The sequence below is a fragment of the Phyllobates terribilis genome, unplaced genomic scaffold, assembly GCF_046119375.1.
Source record: "Phyllobates terribilis strain yellow unplaced genomic scaffold, ASM4611937v1 Scaffold_7__3_contigs__length_470593459, whole genome shotgun sequence".
In the NCBI taxonomy this organism is placed as follows: Eukaryota; Metazoa; Chordata; class Amphibia; order Anura; family Dendrobatidae; genus Phyllobates; species Phyllobates terribilis.
The window spans coordinates 179,033,020-179,053,394 of NW_027362767.1; the positions used below are offsets into that span (position 1 = coordinate 179,033,020).

General features: G+C 45.4%; 1 long non-coding RNA gene across 2 annotated transcripts in view; it reads left to right on the forward strand.

The window, feature by feature from the left end:
• Positions 1 to 7,420, forward strand: part of LOC141153047 (uncharacterized) — a 110,496-nt gene extending 103,076 nt beyond the window's left edge. For both annotated transcript variants that reach the window (XR_012247223.1, XR_012247224.1), the window contains exons 2-3: positions 3,202 to 3,325; positions 6,700 to 7,420. This is a non-coding gene — a long non-coding RNA (uncharacterized lncRNA). The remainder of the gene's footprint in view (positions 1 to 3,201; positions 3,326 to 6,699) is intronic.
• Positions 7,421 to 20,375: the final 12,955 nt, after the last annotated feature.

Consider the following 20,375-nt stretch of genomic DNA (forward strand, 5'->3'; position numbering starts at 1 on the left):
ACAGTCCTATTTTTTGTTCCACCTTGGTAACATCACCGCCTCCACCCACCAGGCCCAGGTGGTTTCCATTACCAGGAATCAGCATGGTGAACTCTGCTTTCTTACCTTATACTAGTGACTGACAACTTATGCAGGGTGCGCTCAAATGTGATATTTCACATACATGTTCTTATTGCTTTTAATGCATGGTGAATGGTGTGAAAAAAAAGTATGGATTTCTGTTTTTTGTTCAATCCAACACCGAAAAGTAAAAAAAAAAAAAAAAGTTATCAAAAACTGTTATGTCATCCAAAATGGCACCAATGAAAACTTCAACTCCAAACTACAAAACTCATAGCTCTCAGAATATAGCGATGCAATAACAAATACATTTTTGTAAATCAGTGTTTTTAATGTGCAAAAATAGCAAAAACAAAAACTAATTAACCCTGGCATCGCTGTAATCACACTAACCCAAAGAATAACGTTGTCTTGTCATGTTTGTCGCACAAAAAGCGGTGTAAAAAAATTTAAGACAATTCCTGAATTGCTGCATATCTGTTCATTTTGTTTCCCAAAAATTGGGATAAAAAGTGATTTAAAAATGTTATGTACCCACAAATGGCGCCAAGAAAAACTTCAACTCATCCTGCAAAAACAGTTTTGGATGAACAAGTTTTTTTGACATACGAGAAAAACAGACGCAGTTTTATCAGCGGTTTTCATCACTATTGGACACGTCTCCTCGATTTTGCATGGACCACTCGGTCTGAGGGAAAAACTGACATGTGAAAAGGCCCATAGACTATCATAAGTACGAGTGCTCTCCGTGAAAAAAAATGGATAGCACTCGTACATGAAAAACTGGCGTGTGAATGATCCCTTACTCAGATCTGTCAACAGAAAAATAGAGGTTTTCCATGTCACTAGCGGTTCAGAGGAGTTAGAAAAGCAACATGGCTTCCAAAAACCGATCCAGTAAAATCCACGCTCAGAAAGCCAAATGGCTCCTTCTGAGCGCCGCAGCGTGCCCAAACCAGACGTAACGCCAACATATATGGCATTGGTGCCGAGGGGAGGACGCACTTAAAGGGATTCTCTGGGACGAATCATTGATGACTTATCGGCCTGATAGGTGATCAATATGAGATTGATTGCCGTCTGGCACCAGCAGACCCACTTCTGCAGCGGCGGGAGTACCGCAGCCTGTACACTTTGTCTGCTCTTTGCCTCCCATTTCAGCTTATCGTGAGCGTGTCGGACTCCCAGCGATATCATATTGAGATAAGTCTTCCATCACTAGGTTCTGGACAACTCGTTTTAACAATTTATGGGACATGTGTCTCCAGAACCACAAGTTGGGCACTACAGATTAGGCACTATGGGCATATCCACACCAGTGGGGTCAAAATAGTCACTACACCCATAGATGATTTCCCTGAGTGTATTTTGCAAAATGGAGTCCCTTTTTGAGGATTTCACATTTTGACATTTTATAGGTCTCTGCAAATTGCGCCCAGATATTATTCCAGGAACCTGTGTGCCCCAAAAGTCACTTGGCGCTCCTACTCTTCAGAGCCCTGCCATATACATGCAGAAGTATATGACCACAAATGGGTATTACCATACCTGGGAGAAACAACCTAATAAATTACAAGTGGCACCGCAAACTATTCCTGCCAAATATGTTCTCCAAAAGCCAAAGTCATTTTTCCCTTTAGTAGTTTCCGAGAACACACATTGGGTATTGCCGCATTCTGTAGAAATTGCTTTATAAATTTTAGGGCCCATTATAAATAAAATAAATAAATAAAAAAATAAAAAATTGGGGCTAAAACATTTTGGTGGTAAAAACATAATTTTTCGTTTCCACAACCCAACATTATAAAATTCTGTGAAGCAACTGTGGGTTCAAAATGCTCATCACACACATAGGGGAATTTCTTGAGGAGTGTAGTTTGTGAAATGGGGTCACTGTAGGGGGGTTTCTGCTGTTCTCACACCTCTGGGGCTCTGCAAATGGCACCCGCAAATGATCCCAGACAAATCTGTACTCCAGCAGCCAAGCAGAGTTTCTTCTAGAGTTGATTCTGGATGCCATGTCATATTTTTCATGGACACTCGATCAGCGAAAAAACCCGGACATGTGAACAGTCCCCTAGATTATAATGGGTATGTGTTCTATCCGTGAAGGCACAACATCATGTGTACGTTACGCCGGGCCAACAAATCAGAGGAGGTACCGGGTATTCCAGGAGGTTGGAGGCAGGTTGAAGGGCTCCTGTCTGGCAGCCAAGGACTACTGACATGGCCACTGGATCAGGCTCATCTTTAGTAATATGGCTCCTAAGTGCAATATATAAATGAAATAAGAGAATAAAAAATATTTATTGCGTAAGAAAAAACAATGCATTTCGGTTCCTCCCATGCAGATCTATCACCTGTGTAAATAGTGGCCAACATTTAACAAATATGGCATAATCTTTAGATCACTCACTTCGCTCCGCTACTCCATATTTATCAAATGTCGCACCTTAATGATAAATTTGACACAAATTACACATCAAAACTTTTTGAGCAAGGTAGTAGTCTTCCCAATGTGACCTGTCTAGAATATGCAACTTTTATGCAGAAATGCAATCTTAAATATGTCGTTCTTCACGCCAAAAGGTTAATCACAAGGACAATTGGGGGGAGAGCACAGTGGAATGGAGTATAATTGGGCATAGAGCATAGTGAAGGGGAGCATAATTGGGGGTAAAGCACACTGGAGGGGAACACAATTGGCGGTAGAGTAAGGTGGAGGGGAGCATAATTGGGTGTGGAGCACATTGAAGGGGAGCACAATTAGGGGTAGAGTGCAGTGGAGGGGAGCACAATTGGGGAAAGGCACATTGCGGGGAATAAAAACACACAGGACAGTAACTATTAGTGAATTGGTACAGGAGCACAGTTGGGGGGAGGAACATAGAAGACTGTGACTGGTATTGAATTTGGGGGTAGAGAGGACACAGGATAGTGGGTAATGAAATGGGTCACAGAGAGGCACAGTGGCTAATCGTTTATATTTTTTATTGGGTGGGTTTGTTAATTTATATTTTAAATGAGGTGGGACAGTGTTTGTGAATGCTGCAATGTATATTTGTATTTATAGTCACAGCATAGGACATTTTGTATTCAGGAGGCAAATATAAATATTATTTGTGACCTTATTTTTTTCAGGGATTCAATGATCTCTATGGAAAACTCTGCAGTGACGAGTCATTGCAAAAAGATGTTGGCTTGAATGTCTGACCCGATGGAGAAGAGACAGAAGTAAAAACGAGGATCAGATGAGACATCACCTGTAAGTTACTGGATGTAAATATATATTCTGTACTTATACTGTATCATCTGCAGGGAAATGATGGGAGTCTAATAAAACAACCCCTCCTATTATGTATAGAGCTTTCTTGCTACATAGCATCCTCTCTTATTATGCATAGTGCTCTCCCTCATTACAGTATCCTCTCTTAAGTATAGTGTTGTCTCTTACTACATGACCTCTTCTATGTATAGCATTGTCTCTCATTATGCATAGCGTCATCTCTTGTGTATAGCACCGTCCCATATTACATGGTGTTCTCTCTTGTTCTGTATAGCACTGCACCGTACTACATATCGTCCTCTCTTGTGTATAGTGTTGTCCCATATTACATGGTGTCCTCTCTTGTTGTGTATAGCAATGTCTCATATTACATGGTGTCCTCTCTTGTTGTGTATAGCTATGTCTCATATTACATGGTGTCCTCTCTTGTTGTGTATAGCGTTGTCTCACATTACATGGTGTCCTCTCTTGTGCATAGCATCGTCCCATATTACATGGTGTTCTCTCTTGTTGTGTATAGTGTTGTCTCACATTACATGGTGTCCTCTCTTGTGCATAGCATCGTCCCATATTACATGGTGTTCTCTCTTGTTCTGTATAGCACTGCACCTTACTACATATCGTCCTCTCTTGTTGTGTATAGCGTTGTCCCATATTACATGGTGTCCTCTCTTATTTATAGCTCCGTCCCGTATTACGTGGTGTTCTTCCATATTATGAATAGTGCATCCCTGTACATAATCCCCTCCCTTATTATGTATAGTGCTGTCTATAAAGAACATAATATTTAGATTTTTCTTCTTCCTGTCATTGTTTATTAAATGTGTATCACATCGTCCTTCTGTTTGTCACATGACCCCCACCCAACGTCATGTTACATGTTACCTGATGTGTGGTAACCTCCACTCCTGTCATACAATCTGTCACATTTCACGTCAGGACAGAGGAACCCATCCTGACTTAACTGACCAGGGTCCTGACTATCCTTTATTCACCCCTGCGTATCAGTATAAAAGGTAGCACAGAGAGGTATTTATTTGTTCCATCAGGACGATCCCTGCGTAGGTTGGCTTCACACATTAACATTTATGGTCTGAGTATGAACTTGGCCATTGGTCTCCTGACCTAAACTCAACGGCCTCATGTATGACTGTGAGACTATTAAGTTTGGTTCAGAAGACCTGTGGCCAGTCACTACTTGGACTCTGAAGCCAGCTGGGAATTTGTGAACCCATTTTAAAACACTTTGTAAGAAATGATAAGCTAAAAGAGTGGTCCTCTTGTCATAACTCTATGTTTTATGATCCACCCCGCAGGTCAATTTCCGCCTGTATCTGTAGCATGAAAGCATGATTTGGTAAAATATGTGTCGGCATGAACGAACCCAAGATATATTTATGAGGGATTGTTGTCACCCAAGAAATTAACGGCATTTTGTAGAATATAAGTCAACAATAACCTTGCTTTAAGAAGATATAAACTTCTTGACATCTTGGGAGGTCCATCATTTATTGCGCTTCCTCTCATTAGCCTCCGTTGTCTTGTATTATTTTTGCAATATTTAACTCGATGTCGTAATGTTTCATGTACAGTCATGGCCAAAAGTATTGAGAATGAGACAAATAGTAATTTTTCCAAAGTTTACTGCTTCTTTTTTGTAATGGCAATTTGCATATACTCCTGAATGTCAAAGAGTGATCAGCTTAACAGCAATTACTGTACTTGCAAAGTCAATATTTGCCCAGAAAATGAACTTTAACCCCCAAAACACATTTCAACATCATTGCAGTCCTGCCTTAAAAGGAGCAGCTAACATCGTTTTAGTGATTGATCCATTAACACAGGTGTGGGTGTTGATGAGGACAGGGCTGGCGATCAATCAGTCATGATTAAGTAAGAATGACATCACTGGACACTTTAAAAGGAGGCTGGTTCTTGGTATCATTGTTTCTCTTCAGTTAACCATGGTTATCTCTAAAGAAACACGTGCAGCCATCATTGCACTGCACAAAAATGGCCTAACAGGGAAGAGTATCGCAGCTACAAAGATTGCACCTCAGTCAACAATCTATCGCATCATCAAGAACTTCAAGGAGAGAGCTTCCATTGTTGTCAAAAGGGCTCCAGGGCGCCCAAGAAAGACCAGCAAGCGCCAGGACCGTATCTTAAAACTTTCAGCTGCTGGATCGGACTACCAGCAGTGCCGAGCTTGCTCAGGAATGGCAGCAGGCTGGTGTGAGTGCTTCTGCACGCACTGAGAGGCGGAGACTCTTTGAGCAAGGGCTGGTTTCAAGGAGGGCAGCAAAGAAGCCACTTCTCTCCAGAAAAAACACCAGGGACCGACTGATATTCTGCAAAAGGTACAGGGAGTGGACTGCTGAGGACTGGGGCAAAGTCATTTTCTTTGATGAATCCCCTTTTCGATTGTTTGGGACATCTGGAAAACAGCTTATTCGGAGAAGAAGAGGTGAGCGCTACCACCAGTCTTGTCTCATGCCAACTGTAAAGCATCCTGAAACCATTCATGTGTGGGGTTGCTTCTCAGCCAAGGGAATCGGCTCACTCACAGTCTTGCCTAAAAACACAGCCATGAATAAAGAATGGTACCAGAATGTCCTCCAAGAGCAACTTCTCCCAACCGTCCAAGAGCAGTTTGGCGCCCAACAATGCCTTTTCCAGCATGATGGAGCACCTTGCCATAAAGCAAAGGTGATAACTAAATGGCTCATGGAACAAAACATAGAGATTTTGGGTCCATGGCCTGGAAACTCCCCAGATCTTAATCCCATTGAGAACTTGTGGTCAATCATCAAGAGATGGGTGGACAAACAAAAACCAATAAATTCTGGCAAAATGCAAGCATTGATTATGCAAGAATGGACTGCTATCAGTCAGGATTTGGTCCAAAAGTTGATTGAGAGCATGCCAGGGAGAATTACAGAGGTCTTGAAGAAGAAGGGGCAACACTGCAAATATTGACTTGCTGCATTAACTCATTCTAACTGTCAATATAACCTATTGGTACTCATAATATGATTGCAATTATATTTCTGTATGTGATATAAACATCAGACAAACACTAATAAAAACCAGAGGCCAGCAGATCATGTGAAAATATCATTTTGGTGTCATTCTCAAAACTTTTGGCCATGACTGTAGATTCTGAAATCAATTATTTATTGAATAGTTCCTTGTCACTTCAGTTTATCATCATGGTTTAATTACATTGGTTATGTATACAGTGAGGTAATAAAACAAAAAGTCAGATTGATGTCATTGTGAGAACTGGTTCCTGGAATTATTCCTACTGTGTATAGAAGACTTGACCTTAAATACTGGTTTATACCCTACAGATATGGAAATGGCAAAAAAAAGGAAACCTAGTGGCTCACTTGGCTCACGTCCATACCCAGAGTAGCAAAGCTTCAGGACCAGTCACAATCATGGAGGGTTTCGCTGATCACAAGTTGTTTGCCTATCATCTTGGAACCATTGATATGTGCTCTTCCAAGGAACCTCTACTTGTACCTCAAATGATCTTGGGGTCTGGATGACCATACAAAGGATTTTTTGTTTGGTGCAGACCCAATCAATCTGCCATTTCTACTTTTTTCATTAATTTATAATTTATATAGTGCCAACATTTTCTGCAACAAGACCTTATCTTTTATGAAGCCAAAAACATTGAGCAAATGTTAAGTTTAGTTTGATTTTACAGCCTCAATCCAAAAGAACAGCACAGTGGGAGAGTAAAGAAAAATTGGGTATGAATATTGAAAGAAGGACGTTTTTGTAAATTTATGGAAAACACCTTTGAGATAGGGTGATTCAGGATTTTAGTGCTGCAGGGCAACTGTTCTAACCACTGAGCCACCGTGCTACACAAAGATCCCTACTGTATATTTAACAATTGTTGTCTTTGATGCTCTGGGAAATCTCCGAGCAGGTTCTTAGAAACACCATGGAATCCAAGTTGGGCTCCAGGTCTTGTACCACCTCAAAAGAGATATTCAGGATCCATCCAAGATAGACTAGTTACAAGGGCACAAATGGACAAAAGTATCCTCCATAACCATCCAAAGATATTATCAGTGAGAGTTTGTCATCTAAAACCTCTATCAATCTCTGGGGTAAGAAGATCAGACACAACGGTTGGAATTTTGGAGGTTTTATGCCATTTTTTTATGGGCTAAAAAAGCAAAAATTTTGGTCCAAACACTTCTAACCGCTCCCCCTCACTTTTCAAAAGAGGGTACTTTCCAGTTCAGGACACCCATATTTAGCCTAAACCCAAGAGAATGTCCATCACAGCTCTCCAGACTGGTGGACCAACAGGATCACAATGGACAAATGGTTACTAGTGATGAGCGAGCGTGCTTGTCACTCGATCGAGTATCACAGGTGCTCAAGCGCCATTCTCGAGTCCCCGCCTCCCCTGTTTTGCAGCTGTCTGACAGCCAATAAACATGCAGAGATTGTCTGCCATACACGTTAATGCCATAGCCATGTTGGCTACTGGCATTTACTGTGATTGGCCGCCCGCATTTAGTAAAAGGGTCATTTGTAAGGCACACTCTCTTGAAGGGAAGGGAGAGTTGATCTAGGAGGGATTGCTTAGATTAGGGCAGGCATAGAGGCAGGGTTTAATTGCTATTGCAGTACTTGTATATGACTCGCCCTCCCTGAGCGGTGGGGTTACTCGGAGCCGGGCCTTGCAGATGTTGTGGGGATGCAGTCGTGGCCTTGGCCCGTTCCGTGCCCAGGGCTGTCACATGAAAAAAAATGGGCTTTTCGGATGAGTGGTTGTTCGACTACGCAACCTGTGGTTTCTGATGAAGGCCACCAGCGCTGCAACAGTCCTCTGAGGCTGGTGTTTTTGGGCAGCTCAGTTGGTACTACTCCCCACAGGCGGAGTAGGCCTCAGGGCAGTGTTTGACGAACTGTGTGGAGGGATGGTGGGTGCAGTGCCGCGCAGGAATAAACAAGCGGAGGCGGTAAATGAAGTCATCCGGGTCTTTACTCACTTTAGATGCACTTTCAGCCGCAAAGCTTCTCTCTGCTACACAGCGGCCACCGGGAAGGGGGTTCAGCACTTCCCAGGTAGATCAGGAGCACCTGTCAAGACCCCGTTGGTGTGTTCCTCTCCTCCTTATCTCCTCCCGCTTGTGTTCCTCCCTGGGATTCACTAAGCCGCCGGGCTTTTCCAACAGTGACATGAAGTACACAGTCAGATATCGGGGGCCGGTCACCCCTCTTGCAGCAGGAGTCCCTCTGGCTAAGCCAGAGTGAAGAATACAGGTGGCGACTCCGCTCCGTATGCCCCTGGGATCCTTTTGCCAGTGGAGCCTATCTCCTCTGCTCCCCTCCAAGGCCTTCTTAGAACTGGACCCTGACCGGGCAGAGACACTTGTTAACTCTGACCCGCTCCTCGTCTCAAGGCCAGAGAACGACGACCGCAAATCTGCAGCCAGCTACAGACTCTTGCTGGACCCTGACAGAAGACCCACAAACAAAGAACTTGAACTTAAGATGGCCACATATTATATATGATTCTATAAGTGCTTCTTGTAAGTGTGTCCTCCACCCTCACCCACTACTTGGTTCCCCCTATCTTTGGTTCCCCCCATCTCCTCTATCCCGAGCCGGGGCAGCACCCTGGTGCATCTATGCCCCCTACAGGACAGGAGTGGTGTAGTGTTGAGTGTGAAGTGGGGTTCTGAGTGATGCTCCATCCTTACCTGGAAGAGGAGATACCACACCTCTATCTGAGGTGCAGTACCCCTGTGGCGACTGAACCCTCAGGGGCGCCACATATACCACTGCTGCACGATTAAAGCAAAAGTCCTTGCAGGGCTACATACTGTCCATTCTCTAGTAAAACCACTGTTACCTGCATTCAGTGTAGGGATAGCTGGTGGAGGAGGGATAGTTTTGGATTAGAGGCATATAGGCAGGGTTTATTGCCTTACAGTCCTTCTATATAGGTATACCGCTGATGCAACCTAAAACAAGTCCTTTTCAGGGCTACATATTTTCTTTTCCCTATTAATACTGGAAAATTTGCCGGCATATATTATATAACTAATTTAAAATGTGCAAGGCATGCGGTAACAGACGGGGAAGTGGACATGCTGCTGATGGTGCACGAAGAGTCCAAGGCCGTGGACCAGGTGAAACTGTGCCTGCTACAACAAACATACCCATCCACGAGACCTAGGGTCTTTTCCCACCTTGCAGGGGGGCACGGCACACCACTCTTGAAACCAGAAAAGTGCAAACAGGTGGTCGGCTGGATGGCAGATAATGCTTCCAGTATGTTTCCCAGCACCACCCTGTCTTCCACAAAGTCCAGTCTCACCAACCAAGAGCCACATAATCCTCACTCTGATCCTCCTTCCTCCCACCAAGGTAAGTCCCAGGAGACAAGTGATCCCACACTCGGACACTCTGAGTAGCTCTTTACATGTCCATTTATTGAATCTGGCTCTCGCTCATAACTTTTAGCGGGTCATCAGGCAGCCCTCACTCTTATTTTTCCAGGGTGTGTATGATGCCCTCCTTCATAATTTTTACAGTATGAGTATGAGGCCCTCCTCTACAATTCCCTTACATATAAATGAATGCCCCCAAGTGGTAAATGTTTTTCAGCCCGTGCATAGGCTTTACCAGTCTAGGAGTCCCACTCCTTAAAAATAGAAAAAAAAATTCTGAGGCCCTCCTCTTTAATTGTTACAGAATATATACGAGGCTCTCATTTATGTCTAATACAGGGTGTATCGGAGTCCTTCTTCCTTCTAAGTTTTGGCAGTTCTTGCATTGTCCGCATAGGCTTTGTGAGTTTCAGAGTCCCTCCTTCATAAATTACACAGGCTGTATCTGACCATGTCACACACACCTCATGGCCAGACAAGGTAATAAAATGATAAAATTACATTTACCGGTGACTACCGGTGGATGTAACTTTATTTCCCCTTCTAATATGTCATCTACTGTAGTCATAGGCGACGGCGAAATACGGTGAGAGATGACCCAACTATTAAGAGATGGAGGAGGCGTTTTTATTTTTCCTCTCTTTTTAATTTTGCCTTATATACAAGTTATTATACAGGAAAGAATGTATCCTAAGATTTTTTTCTGTAAAATCCATTTTATCTTTGGTTTTGTATGTTTTGTTGTCTGTAAAAGTGGTGTAATACTCTGACAACATTGTTCCCAGCAGCGACCTGGGAGTCAGAGATGCATCCTGGTGTCTTCTCCATGCTGTTCCCATTCCATCTGAGCACTGTTTCCATCCATCTCAGCGATTTTCCTGCCCCCCCCAGCCCTCCTGGTAGGGTCTTTGGGAAAAATGTTCGACTTTCCCATTGACTTCCATTATACTGTGTACTTTAGTCGTGCCCGTCCGAGTGTCCGACCTGCTTGATTCGACTACCGAGAACTCAAGCATTTTAGTGCTTGACGATTACTAACGGTTACCCAATTCTTTCAATGAGAAGCCTATTATATGCTGCTGAGAAGACTAATCATTGACCTCATGCTCACTTGTAGATGATAGGAACTTCAGACTCCTCATGAGTATTGTTGAGCGAATTTGTTCGGTATTTCAAATTTGGGTTCGTGTTCCGGGTTCCGGCTTTTTCGCGCCAAAAAATCGACTCCACCCATGAAGATCCCGATAACATCTGCGTGACAGTGTGGCAAATCAGGGATGTTCGTGGGCAGAGCCGAACACGAACCCAAATTTGAATGCCGAACAAATTCGCTCAACACTACTCATGAGTGATACGTCTGAAAAGCATTCTATCTTAAAGGACTTTTCCATTAAATTTTTAAGTAGTAATACAACATTTTCTCTATTCTTAGACCATTATTTTTTGGGTTGAGCGCTGTTCAATAATTTCAGGTCTATAGATTCTAGTCTATTTCCACTATATTCTTTCCTGCTGCTTTGTGTTGACCTTAGAATGGTATTTTTGTATTAGGTTTTGTCTTATGTTTGTTCCTTGCTGTTTTTTATGTATTTATTGACAATAGAGTGGTGAGAAAACCACAAAGACGATCCCTGGTTCTCAAGGAAGCTGCCTTCTGCCTCTTTGTTCCTATTGTTGTCGGAGTTTCTGTGGGAGGCATTCCTCACATACCAGGGAGGACGAGGAATGCAGAAACTCAATGTTCTTTTCATGTTGTGATTTTTCTAAGATGAAAACAGGCGCTGGCCGGTCATATGATTGCTGGGAAAGGGTCCATCATAGGATCTGCTCAAAGGGAGAATGATATGGTTGGAATGAACTTATCTAAATCTTCTGGTAGAAGAAATTCTGTATCATCATGTAGTCCAAGTGCATCACTCCAGTAATCATACCTCTCAGATAAAGCAAATTTTTGTGTCCTACCTTTTATAAGTTCTTTCAGAGGAATACAGCCACCCCATGTTTCGCCATCCAAACTACACCTCTAGGGTTTCCACCACCTTTGGAACTTATGCACCTGTAAGACAATAAGTTTTGGGTTTGTGGCTTTTCATCTTTAAAAAGGCACCCTGCTTTCACATGGCATAGTGGCGATTACAGTTTCTCAGTGAGACAACAGTTTTGCCAGTTGCACATCAAAGTTGAGGCACAGAGCTTGGTGGTTACTAATTATTCCAGGATTTCTCTTAAATCTGCCTATGTAAATTATCATCAAGAAGTGGTCTATACCCACTTGCAATATTGAGGGCTGCTAGAAATGCAGAAGCATATTACCCAATAAGTGTAACAGTGTAGATCGCAGTCTACAACGCGTTTCAAGGTTTTCTGTGCTGAGAACATAACATACTTGAATTTATAACACATTGGAGTTCAGGATTAAAATATTTGGAAGAAACTGAAAGTTCTGGATCTATATATTTGGTTCCAGATTCCAGAAGTGAGATGGCAGGAATACACCAACCAATCCTAAGGCTATGTGCCCACGTTGCGGACCTGAAGCATATTTTTTACGCTTCTCCCTGGCGGGAAAATCGCATGCGGATATTACATGCGGTTTTCCCGCCAGGTAGAAGCGTTTGTAAGGCGTCTTTGCATGCATTTCCGCATGCGGGTTATCAAGCACTTCTCCAAGCATCACTTGGAAAAGTGCTTGACAACTTGTTCAGAATGGTAAAAAATAAACTTTATACTCACCTTCTGATGCATTCTCTGCCCCGTCCGGAGGCTTGAGCGGCTCACGCTGTTGTGTGCAGGACCTGCGGTGACGTCATTGAGTCATGTGGTGGGTCACATGACTCAATGACGTGGCAGGTCCTTCAGACAACAGCGCGACGGAGGGAAAACATCAGAAGATAAGTATAAACTTTATTTTTTCTTTTTTTTACAGGTTCTTTGGTAGCCAGGTCTGGATGAGAGTCTCCTCTCATCCAGACTTGGGTACCATCCGCACATTGATTCCGCTGCGCTTCCGCAAAATTAATGAACATGCTGCGGATTTTTGACCGTAGCATATACGCTGCGGAAAAATCCGCAGCATGGGCATTGACATTGCGGAATGCCATTGGGGATCATGGGGTGCGGATATACATGCGTTTTTCAAGCGTTTACGCTGCGGAAATTCCGCAGCATATACGCTTGAAAAATGCTACGTGGGCACACAGCCTAAGTGACGGCCATCTGTGCCACCTACATACAGTGCAACCACATGTCCTTCACAAGTACAAGCCAGACATGGACTTCCCTTATCTTTAAAGAACTTACCTGTTTCTGCTCCATTCACTCCTCCCTCATCGATCTCTGCCACCTGCTGGTCGCACTGCTTGTTTCCACTGTTTCCTCCTTTAAAGAGGCCCTGTCACTTGCCAAATAAATAAATATGTTATTTTTCTCCCTGGTGTAATTGCCGCTGTTCTCCTGAATCCAGGGATGTTTCTCTTTTGTTCCTGCGCCTCTCCGCTCCTGAGATATGGCCTCCTCTTCCCTGTATATAAATCTAATATTAATCAAAGGGGAGTGGTTTTCATGAATAGGGATAGAGAGAACAGTTGATGTACACGCCCAGTTGACCAACAAGACTAGATTTATATACAGGGAAAAGGGGGCCGTATCTTGAGAAGGGAGAGGTGCAGGAATGAAATAAAAAGATTTCTGGATTCAGGAGAACAGCGACATTTACACCAGTTAAAAATATCTTTATTTTAGTGACAAGTGACAGGTCTCCTTTAAAACAATTTTTGTATTTTTTTAAGTGCCAATTAATCTCCTATGTATAGTATGATATTGCATAATACATTTTAGTTTTTCATTGCTCATTTTTTGGCCACACAAAAAGTTGGTACATTTCGGAAGTGATCTTGGCGGTTCTCCACCGTTGACCAGAGCCTATCTGTCGTACCCACCTGAATAAGCCCTGTTTACAAGACAAGGTATTTCCTGACCCGGCACTAAGAAGAGGTTGTTTTTTTGGGGCAAATTGTGACTGTCATGACTAATAATGTCCGTGCTGTGAATTCTTGGTATCGCTCGTATCACGCCTTACACTCATGATCTTCTATACAAGCAGTAACACGGCTGTGAGAACATAACATAAGCTGTTTTCTGCAGCAAAACCCTTATTCAGCAAGTTCCCACCCGACAACTGATGTTTACAGTGAACATTGTCTCCTTCATTGGACGGATTTGACTTCTTTCTATCATGGCCTCGTAGCACCTGCACGGATCACAACTTCATATGTACGTGAGATATTCCAAAAATGTGCCATCATCCTCCATATTTACCATAGATATGCGAATGTGCCCATCTAACACATACTGATGGGTCAACAGCTGCCTTTTCTTGGGTCGTCAGAAATTCAATGTATTCTATATAGACTATGAGCAATGGGTTTCCCAAAGAGTAGCACATTGACATTAACAATCAGGGTTATTGGGGACTAGGGAACCAGTTGAGCTAAAGGGGGTGACTAGGGCACCAGCTGAGCTAAAGGGCACAGCACCACCATCTAGTGCCCATATGGTGTTGTCCACTTTTAAAAATTATTCCCCCATAGGCTCAGGGACGTAGCAAAAAGCAAACTGAGCTCTTACTGTTGTAGGGTCAAGCGCTGCCTCTCGTTGCAGCAAACAATCACTGAGCTCAGTGGCTCGTGTCATCTACATCTTCAAGTTGCCTAACTCAGTGATCAGTTGCAGCGCTATCGACATGATGTCACCTCTGCAGCTAATCAACAAAGACTAGAGCAGTAGCTAAAGGCAGCGGTGGTCCTTGGGAGGGTGTGTAAGAGCTCAGTTCCTTTCGTTTTTTTTGCATTCCTGAGCCTAAGGTGGAAAAATCTTTAAAACAGGCCAACCCCTTTAACTTGCTGCCCAAAGCCTGATTTTGCATAAAACTGACCTTTTTGTATATCGATGCCCGTCTTTAAAAACCACCCCTTTAAGAAAATCATGGTCTGAGATCCCAAGATGGATATTGTCACTTTTTGTTAATTGACGCAATTATGTTAAGACTGTTGGGATTCTGACCTCTGCAAGTGACACAATCAGTCAATGAAACAATACGTCCTATTCCGTGGGTTTTCTTTTACTAAAGCCCATTTGAGTGAATGGAGCAATTCCCTGCACAAATGGGAGGCTGGGAGCAGCACTAAACTGGCGGCCCCTTCATTTACAGAATCAATGGTGGCCCCAGAAGTCGAAACCCTAATTGTCAGGCAGTCATGACATGTCCTACATAGCAGTGACATTGCACAGATGTATGGGTGCTGCCTGCTGGCACTGTTTGAGCTCCTCTGATGACTGTATCCATCGTACAGATTATACAATACGTGACGTATGGCTGCAAAGTGACAAATAGAGATGCACTCTGTATTATTTAATGCTAAAGCATCAGAATTACATTACTGCTCTAGAACATAGGAAAAAACAAAGATTCTTAGCAAATAATGTGGCCAATTCATATATGTCCAGCAGCCAATGACAAGGCAGCAGTGATTGTAAAGGACAGTCCGCCGCTCTGAGGAGCAACGCAGAAGAAAAGTGTGGCACCCTGCTACACACAGGTACCACAGGACCCAAAAGGGTGCAGGGACGGACTTCTCCACAAGAGGCCCTTACTACACACAGACACCTCCACTCTTCCACCTCATACCACCAGAGGGAGCCCTGTTAGGGATATATATACTGGAGGGTGGAGTTAGGTAGGAGAGTGTGCTGGCACTAGAGATCAGTGAAGAAGCAGCACCTGTTGAGCTGCCGTGCTGAGGGCCTAGAGTGTGGCCGGAGGCAAGGAAAGGAGAGAGGAGTTAAGGGGGCAGAGGAGCATCTTAGGCTCACCCCAGAACACAAGCCAGACACCGGGTCCGCGCCTACAGGATCCTCTACGCCCAGTAGGAACAACCGGTATGCCAGGAGGATTCCAGACCCCTGGTCAACCTGAAGCTACAATCATTTACAGAACTAGGAACCACGAAGGCCCCAGCGTCCAGGGATAGTGGTAGCCAGAGAAAAGTTCTACTACCAAGCAGACAGGTGAGAGAGTGAAACAGTACAGAAGCTAGGCCTAGGTCCAGGCTGGCCAGGAGCTTTAGAGAGAGGAAGAAACGGACCAGGAGGCCTACTACCCGCTCACTGGGGAGAGTCCAGAAGTGCACCCTTCCTACTAAGTACCCTGGACCATACCTGCCATTTACACCAGTAAAGGTACTGAAGCGAATCCCTTGTGTGTCTGTCCATCATTCCCCCTGACCCGACCGGGCCACCTCTCACCTGTATCCCTTCCATCAACCCTGCCCCGGGGGCCCGCTCCACCTGTGGGGAACAGAAACATACCAGCTGCCATCCCATCACCCCTGGAGGTCTGCAGCAGCACTGGTACCCATTACCAGGAGCCACAGGTGGCGTCACGAGTCAAAACTGTTATTCATCCCTTCAAGTAACAGACACCTTTTAAAGAGTGACCCCAGGGTATGGGCCCGGGAGCCGACTGCCGTGACATCCCACAGAAGGTAAAGGCCCGAGCCCGAGTCCCCCATATCCCCCTGGGCGAGTCATCTCTTCCTGGCGTCACAAACAGGATTTCGTGCCTGTTGCCACCGGGTACTGTGTGCCGTAATTGAACTGTGTTTGAACTGTGGCGAACATTATCGTTGCCGCGCGGGAAGAAGAAGGGCGTAACCGCGGGAACCAGAGAGGCGTGACCGTTGGTAGCACGCGACGCCCAAGCCCCGCCTCATGCTCTGACGCCGCACCAGGAAGCGTCAGGTCCTGGAAGGAGACCGCTATCTGCGGAGCTGCGGTCTACCCGATAAAAAGGCAAAGAAGGTAGGCTACGGTTTACTGGGGGGGGCGCAACCATTGCCGACGACCAGCAAAACGCCGGAGCACCGGTTAACGCTCCCGATGCTCAACTTGCGCCCTGCGCTGCTCAGGCCGGGGCGGCCGCCCCACCAGCAGGGGTCATGACTCCAGTGATACCCATGGCCCTGCCGTACGTCCCCGGAGCGAAATGGCTTCCCCAGTATGACGGCAAACCAGACACCCTGTCTGGGTTCAAAAGAAAAATATGCGGTGTATTGAACATGTACTCAGTTACTGGTAAACAGAGTGCCGCTGTTGTGCTGGGACAATTGGCTGGAGCTGCAGAGCGGGAAGTTGAAACCTGGCCAACCGCAGACCAGGAATCAGTATCTATTATATTTAAGAGACTGCAAACTGTCTTTGAAAACCGCACTGAGACAGATCTTCGGATGAGGTTCTACCACTGTACCCAGAAACCTGAGGACAGTATCCAGGACTATGCCTGGCATCTACAAGAGGCCCTGCGGGCCCTGAAACAGGTTGGTCCAGCCAGCATACATGATGAGGACAAAATGCTGATAGAACAATTCATCCGAGGGTTAAGGTCCCAGGAGGAGAGCAGAACTGTACGGTGGTGGGCCTTAGATCATCCAAATGCCAACTTTGACGCCCTGAAGGACATGGCTATTAAGGGCCTTCAGCCCCTGGAAACATCAGATACTGCTATTCAGCGTTACCAGGGTGGGGCCACCCCAATGCCCACAGCACTCACTGCCCCTTCATTAGCGGCTGAGGCAAAAGTGCAAACAGCGTCCCCTAGCGAGCTGGACAGCCTGCGCTCTGAAGTGTGTCAGCTAAGTAAAACCCTGGCCACTGTCCTAAGCGCCCTGCAGCTACAGACGGAGCCCGAGCCGGATGGAAGGATCCTACTCGCCGACAGTCCTGAGGATGTCCCCTGGATGAGGAGAAGAGGGAGGACAACACCACCCCGTGAGAGGACCAACAACCGACCTTGCCCTCCAGGTGAACTCATTTGCTACCGTTGCCACAAGGCAGGCCACACCACACGGACCTGTCCTTTAAACGGGCAAACCCTGGGGCCAAGGGCTGACACCCAGGAGTAGATCAACCAGGCCCATCAAGCTGGTATGACCAGTTTGTAGGAGGAAGGCCTTTCCTGACCATTATGCTGGACGGCATAGCAACACCTGCACTACTGGACACCGGGTCACAGGTAACCATCATACCTGATGTCCTCTACAAAAGGTACTGGTCCATAGATGAACTCCACCCGCCAGACCCAAACCTCTCTGTGTATGCCTCCAATGGCCTTCCTCTTAACCTAGTCGTGGTTAAGGACGTGACAGTGAAGGTGGGAAGAGTGGAACTAAAGGACCAAGGACTGATTGTAATAGAGTCTAACCCTGGTGATACAAACCCATATATGATACTTGGTACAAATGTTGTTGGTAACTGTTTGGGAGAAGTGTTGTTCTTACTCCAACAGATTGCTGACACTGACAGACCAGGGCAGAAGAAGGTGCTCCAGAAGGAAATTCGCGCCCTCCTGTACCAGCAACAGGTAAAACTAACAGGTGGTGAGATTGGTAATGTACGGGTGACAGACCCGATACCCATTGTGATTCCCCCACTAAGTGAAATGCTGATTTGGTGTAGGGCAGCAATAGGTCTCAAGGGACAGAATTACCAGGCGGTAGTAGAGCCCGTTAACTCAGAGCACAGACCTACACTCCTAACTGCTAGAGGGGTAGTTGATGTGCGCAATGGGAGGGTACCCGTACGCCTCCTAAATTGTGGGGAGGAGGAAGTCAAAATGCCAAGATACGCCACTGTTGCCAGACTGTATACTGTGAATAATAATGCTATACACACAGTGGAATCCTTGACCCCACCATATACGGTGGAAGACAATGACTCCAAAACCCAGCTGGAGGAATGGTGTCAACAGCTCAATGTTGGAACTGATGCCACTCCTGTCCATCAAAAACACGGTGTCTACAGAGTTTTTCAGGAATATGAACAGGTGTTTAGTAAACACCCACTTGATTTTGGAAGGGTCAAAGGGGTACAACACCACATACCCACAGGTAACCATCCACCCATTAAGGAGCGTTACAGACGCATACCATCAGCACATTACCAAAAAGCCAAAGAAATGTTGCATGACATGAAAAAGGCAGGGGTAGTAAGGGATAGCTGTAGCCCCTGGGCAGCTCCCTTGGTCCTGGTCAGAAAGACGGACGGTAGCATGAGGATGTGTGTAGATTATAGACAAATTAATCGAATTACACATAAGGATGCATACCCTTTGCCCCATATAGAGGAATCCCTGGCTGCACTAAAATCTGCCAATTATTTCTCCACACTGGATCTCACTAGCGGGTACTGGCAAGTCTCTGTTGCTGAGGAAGATCGGGAGAAGACAGCCTTCACCACCCCGATGGGATTATGCGAATTCAACAGCATGCCATTTGGACTCTGCAACGCACCCGGAACGTTCCAGAGGTTGATGGAGTGTAGCTTGGGACACCGGAACTTTGAGACAGTGCTGCTATACCTGGATGACGTTATTGTGTACTCGAGGACGTATGAAGACCATCTAAAGCACCTGGCGGAGGTATTTGAGGCATTGTCCCGGTATGGGATGAAACTAAAACCTTCCAAGTGCCACCTGCTCAAACGGAAGGTTCAGTACCTGGGACACGTAGTCAGCTCAGAAGGGGTAGCACCAGACCCAGAGAAGGTCACTGCCATCCAGAAGTGGCCTGAACCAAGGAACATCAAAGAAGTACGTCAATTTCTGGAACTGGTCGGGTACTACAGGAGGTTCATTAAGGACTACACCAAAAAGGCAGCACCTTTACAAGCTCTCCTAGTAGGACAGTCCCAAAGAGGTAAAAGTCCCCCATTCCAGTGAGGCAAAGAACAGGCTGAGTCCTTTGCGTTAATGAAGGAAGCCCTAACCGGTGAGGAAATCCTGGCTTACCCCGACTACAGCCAACCTTTCCTGTTATACACAGACGCCAGCAATGAGGGACTGGGAGCTGAGTTGTCCCAGAAGCAAAACGGCAGAGAAAAGGTAATTGCCTATGCCAGTAGAAAGCTACGCCCTACTGAGAGGAACCCGGAGAATTACAGTTCCTTCAAGCTGGAGTTCCTGGCCTTGGTCTGGGCTATCACTGAAAGATTCAAACATTACCTAGCCTCAACTAAATTTACAGCCTTTAGAGACAATATCCCCTTGACACACCTGGAGACAGCCAGGTTGGGAGCCATGGAACAGCGTTGGGTGCCAGATTGTCGATTTACCAGTTCACAATCAAGTACCGGGCAGGTCACAAGAACACCAATGCTGATGCCCTGTCAAGAATGCCCCACCAGTCGGACACCGAGAATGAAGTGGATGACCTAGAAGAAATTGAATTACCTGCTTTCCACAGGAATGGAATGGTCCACGAACAACACACCTCCAGAAGACGTCATGGTAAGACTCTAAACCCTTTACCTCATCAAAGCTGGAAGGAGACCCACGACAGTGACCCGGTTGTCAGCCTCATCAAAAGACTGATAACCCAAGAAGGTTCTCACCTGGAGAAGAATGCTCCCCCACAAGCCAAACACCTGTGGAATGAGAGAAGCTGGCTGTTCATCTACAGAGAGAAGCTGTGCAGAAGGTATGTCAACCCCAAGACCCATGAAATGGTGTGGCAGATTGTTGTACCTAGGACGGATATCCAGATGGT